Source organism: Lepus europaeus, chromosome 3 (assembly GCF_033115175.1).
Source record: "Lepus europaeus isolate LE1 chromosome 3, mLepTim1.pri, whole genome shotgun sequence".
NCBI classification, from domain to species: domain Eukaryota; kingdom Metazoa; phylum Chordata; class Mammalia; order Lagomorpha; family Leporidae; genus Lepus; species Lepus europaeus.
In genome coordinates, this window is record NC_084829.1 from 90,840,123 (window position 1) to 90,846,122 (window position 6,000).

Consider the following 6,000-nt stretch of genomic DNA (forward strand, 5'->3'; position numbering starts at 1 on the left):
TTCTGCACAGAATCCAAATCACAGTTATCTTTGTAATTCAAATTATTGTTACTTTAACTATCTAAAAATATCATTTCAATTCATTTTAATTCAGCTTTCCTTTTCCTTTGCTAATGAAAAATATTCCAGTCACTAATTCTAGCAATATGTTTCTCACTAATGTTTTAAAGATATACTAAATAACTTTTAATCTGTGGGGTAATGATAAATTGCTATTGTGCTTTATGTAGAAATTTACATTTCTGTGACCTTTATCTTCATTTTAACTCTAGTTTTTGTGTTGCTTTTCATATTAAAGAAGAAGCAGCTTCCTAAAGCTGTTATTAGCTCTTGCTGTTTTTGTTAAAATGGATGAGCAAAAATCACTCTATCCTTTGGGATGAACTTCGACACTTTGGAATGAATGAATGAATATCAGATCCCAAGGTTGAACCAAGAGCTGCTCTGAACATAGTAATACAAATATAACATCTCATAACCTCCTGGACTCTGACATGTACATTCCGTCTTTCCTTAGGTCCTGTTTGTAGGATTTATACATACACACATTTCCTCCCTATTCAGCATCATCCATGAATTGTCTGCAAACCTCCTACAGTTCCCTGTTTCAATTCACTGGAGCAGGTGATGAACCAGGCAGCCCTTAAGGGACTCCACAGAGTGTGCTCAGAGCCCTCCCAAAGCACCTCCATGCCAACCACGTCTGACTATGATGCCATTTCCTTAATGTGTAGTTCCTCATGTGTTTCTCATCTTTTTTGATAGGTATACCAATGAGAAGTATTGTAAAGTACAATTTCACCAAACACTGTATCAAATGCCTTCCTAAAGTGCCTGCACCCCATCTACTATATCCTTTCATCTTTTCCTCCTGTCTTTACTAAAATGCAGACCCTCCCTGCTGCCAGATGCTTCTTCTAGATCCCTCTCATTAGCAAAAAAAATGCTCAATTCTCCACAGCTGTGGCAACCTCCACTGCCTGTCCTGCCCATTCCAGTTTCCAATCTTTCCTCTTTATACTGTCTCCCTGTGAGGAGAATCCCACTAATGTATTCCCCCTCTCAGCTGCACCCAGCTTCCTGAAACAGCTCCTACTATAAAGACTAAAGCTTCCTGCCTTCAGTCACACGATGTTAAATCTTTCCCCACCACAGGCAAACCAGATATTATAGTATTCTTCCTTTCTGATCTTCATAGTTAACAATATGATGGCCCTGGCTAGCAGAAATATGATTACTACCCTCATCTTTCAAGAAGCTCATGACAACTTACATAATTGTCACCCATCACAGCCTTATCTTAGTTTTATAAAGATTTAAATTATCGTGAGTCTGGGCAATCAGGCAGACGTAAGTTTTGGATAGTAGATGTGTAAGATAATGCATGTTGAAGAGAATATTTTCTGGAATGCGAGTCACAAAAGCAAAGTGAAGAAAACTTGTTTTGTGGGATAACATGGCTAGTGAGAGTAGAAAGGAGAATATATTTACACAATTCTAACTATCTTGTGAGAAGTAAAACTATTAAATCACTCACATGTTTCTAGCTAGTTGAGTATTTGGTACTAGGTGGCCATTTGATATTGGATGTTTGTGTGTCTGAACAGTTACCTTTATAGTTATCCCCAGAGTTTCTAAGTGTTTACTAAAAATAAACACAATAAAAACAGATTTTAAAAAGGGAGATGAGAAATGCTGGCCAAATTCAATGCTACCATATCTCAGTATAGATTCCTTTTATCCCTTGAGTATCTGTGAAATTTGACACTGCTCTGTAGGCAGCTAAAGCAGTGTGGGCAGAATACCATCCAATGTTAGAGGACACACGGCTTACAACCTTGACAGATGTGCACATCTCCATTATAGAACTAGGGCACACATATGAGTAGATGCCCTTGCCCTCGGTTACTTATGCTTTATAAATGCAAATACCAGCTTAATTAAATCATGGACTTGAACGGGCTTCTCAGAGCACAGAAATGAGCCTCCACTGAAAGTATCTTGATTTGAAAACATTCAGAGGAAATCACATCTATTTAGCTTAAGAAGTATTTAAAGGTCATATTGTCAGAAAAATCAGTGACCTGCTGAAAGTCTTTTTCTAATTTTAAGCTGTGATGGATTATTCATGCACAGGCAGCATACACTTAGAAACCAAAGCACAGATAGGTTTGATATGATACAGTGGTTTTAAACTGTGCTTTAATTTGCAGCTATTTGAACGACTTCCATTTTTTACAGATATTGAAAATTGGAAACGATTCAAGCAATAGCATGTTCCAACATATTGCTCCAAGTAACAGCATATCGGTTCACCATGTACAGTGAGAGTCTGAAAATTAATAACCAAGTAAAAGGCACTTAGCTTAAAAAATCACAAAATAAGAGACTAGGGTAGGCTTTTATTAAAACCTGACTGTTGTTGAGAAAAGTGCTAAATAGATAGAATCCAGGAGTTTGACAGTGAGAGTTGCTAACTCTCTGACATTGGTCCAATCCATATATTTTCTGAGCTTCAGTTGACATATCTATTAGATGAGAAAATATTATCATTTGTATGTATGATTAACGTGAGATTCAAATGAACTAAAAGACTGTACAGTGGGCAGAGAGTTCTGCAATGCCCAGTTTCATTATCTTTGCAACCATTATTATTGACCACTGCAAAATATTTGCATGGAAGTAATTATTTATATCCAATTTCCCTACGCACTTTTCTAATATTTCATTTGCTTCATCCATTCACTTATTTATTTATCAAACATTGAAATATTTTTCTTTCCTCATGGATCTTCTTTCTGATATAAGAGACTGATATAAACAATTAAGAAAAACAATAGGGGCATACAGTAGATGAGATTGCAGCACAATGTCAGAATAATCAATTAACTTTTGCTGGATGAATGAAGAACTTTTTTCTAGAGGGCGTAATGGTTAATTTTATGTGTCATTTTGTTGGAGCCATGATACTGCAAGAGTTGGCGGAACATTATTCTGAGTGTTTCTGTGAGGCTGTTTTTAGATGGGCTTAGCATATGAGTAAGCGGACATGAACAAAGCAGATTGTCCACAATGTGCATAGGCCTCATCCAGTAACTAGAAGGTTTTAATAGAACAAACTGACTGTCCTTTCTCTTTCAGCTGACTGCCTTCGTTCTTCATTGGAAACACTGACTGATCCAACTCAATGACTTTCAAACTGGAATGCAGGCTCAACTAAGTCTCCTATACCACTTGCCCACCATGCAGATTTTAGATTTATAGCCTCTTTATTTGCATATGCCAATTCCTTATAATAAATATCTTCTTTTTTCCTTTTTATATATGTATATTATGTGATATTTTTCATATAGAGGAGGGTGTTTCAAAAATTTCATGGAAAGGTGGATTAAAATATAAGTTTATTTGATATAAAAAATGGAATACATATGTAGATTTTTCTAATATGCATTTTACATCAATTTTTGAAGACCCATCTTATATATGAGAGTGTTTCATTTATGCTGTACATTAAAGTTAAAGTGGGCATTTATGCTGAATATTAAAAGTAAGTAGAAATTTAAAATGTATATGATGAAGTGAAGTACCTTATATACAGAAAGAGCAGAATGGGAGAAACCAGAGTTGGGCTGGATGGAGACTCCAAGTTTAGTCTGGGCTGTAAGATGGGAGTTTCCTATGGAGTGCAGAGGCAAGAGATGAGTTTGGATGTGAGATCTTGGAAGTGACTTGTATTGTACACAAAAGCATTCGGACTTGAACCTCAAAGAAATGAGAAGCCATTTGAAGGATTTAAACAAGGAAACAAGATGATTAAATTTGCATTTTAAAAGATTACTATAGCTTCAGTGTCAGATATGGATTAAAGAGGGTCAAGGCTGCTGGCAGAGAGATTATTGAACCAGTATAAGCCAGGATAATAAGGTCCTGTACTAAGTCAGCAGTAGTAGAGATAGAAATGAGATGGTTATAAGAGATATGGAAGAGACAAAATCAACAAAATTAAATAAATGGTTTGGCACGTGGATAAACAGGGTGTTAGATAAATTAAGCAGGGTGCCCAGAATCAGGCTTGGGGATCTCCATGTAACTGATATTATAAACACATGATGCAGGTGTAGGAAAAATGAGAGTTGCTTATAGTTTGAACATGTGAAATTTACTATGCATGCGGTAGCCCCAGGAAAATATGCTTAATGGGAAAATAGACATAAGGAGGAAGAGAGAAATAAGTAAATAAAATAAAGAAGTACATATATCTGAGATACAATTATAAAGGTAGGGATTTAGAAAGCTAGTCATAAAAATTATGGGTGTTGATGGGATCACTCAAGAAATCTATTAAAAGCAAAAAGAGGAAGGTGGCAGACAGAACCTTTGAAGGCTCATGAAAAATGAATCTCTAGTTAAGATCACAATTATTTAAACCTAAATGCTGCTTATTATTTTGTATTACATAAGCATGCTCTTTGATTCTACCTTACACACCGTTGTCAGTCTTTCAACCTCACTGTGGAGTCAGTATTATTGTGACATGCAAGCATGTTAGAAAATTTGGAAATAGATAATTGGCATTGTTTTAAAATTTATACTCTAAAGCATACTGATTATGTTAGGAGAGAACTGTAAAGGGCAACACATAATTACATTTTTTTCTCAGCATATGTGTCCTCATCTGGAAAAAAAAAAAACTTCTAAAACAAATCAAGTTTAAATGGATCAATAATCAAGGTCATTTAAAGTAATAACATTCTAGTGTCCTCTGGTTAGCATCCTTCCAATGTTCTTACAAAAATAGGTCTTCAGGGCTGCATGACTTTATTGTATAGGAGGAATAATTTGGGCATTATAGATGTAATCAATGACATAGTATTAAGTAAAAAAAAAATCTATTGTACCTTATGTTCATCCTCATCAGTTGCCAAGCAGAACATAATTCTTGTGACTATAAGAACTCTTAGTTTCATAGAATGTATAGAACTAAAAGTTTTATAAAATTATGTCAGGGTTTGATAAAGTATGACCAAGTGCCTGAATCTACTTCAAAACCTATCTTTTGGAGCCTAGAAGGTAAGAATTATTTTGGCATTTTTAAAGGATAGTAGCAGTAGTAGAAGAAGGAGGAGGAGGATGTGGAAGAGAAGGAAAAGAAGAAAGCAACGAGGACAAGCAATATGACAGCCTATTTATGGACCATAATGCTAAAGTATCCATCTATCATTCATCCATCCATATATCTACAGGTTTCTCCCTTGAGAGGAAAAATTGCTGACACTCACAAAGAAATTATAATGTAAAAAATGTCACATGTCCAAGTTTCAGAATAAATAATTGGATTAACATAAATTCCAAACCAAAACATCTCTCTACCAAAACAATTCCTTACTTCAAGTTTACATGAATGACTAGCAACTTATGTCTGTTGCCGTTTGTCTAAAATGTCTCCTTACGTTGTCAGAGGACTCATTTGAGAGAGCGGATTTCCAACTCCAGTTAAGACCAAAATTTTTCAGCTAGTCCCACAAAGTCATCTCACATTGGAACAAGCAGTAAAGGTCTTGGTTAGTCAAAGGTATATTGCTGGGCCATGAAACAGCCTTAATTCCTGCTTTAGTTCTCTGCTATAAGTAACACAATGCTCATTCATTGTTAGCTAAATAACAAGTCCAAAATTCCAGGGCAAGCAGCATTATCTAACAAACACTTTTAAAAAGCCAACACATTTTATGCTTTCAATATTTTTTGAAAATTTAAACAAAAATCAATTAATTTTAGTTTAAAATGAGAAGACAAAACTTTGGAATGGTAATCTATTGGTTTTGTTTTGTCTTGTTTTTAGCAACAGTTTGTTTTTTCTCTTAATAATTTCCACAATTTCTGTTCTTCATCTACTCAGAAAATTTCTCACCCCTACCTCTCACCTGCACCATTTGTTTCCTTTCTCCTGAGGAAGGAGGGGTGTGTGTGCCAGCAACAGTAATAAAATGCAGACACACATAT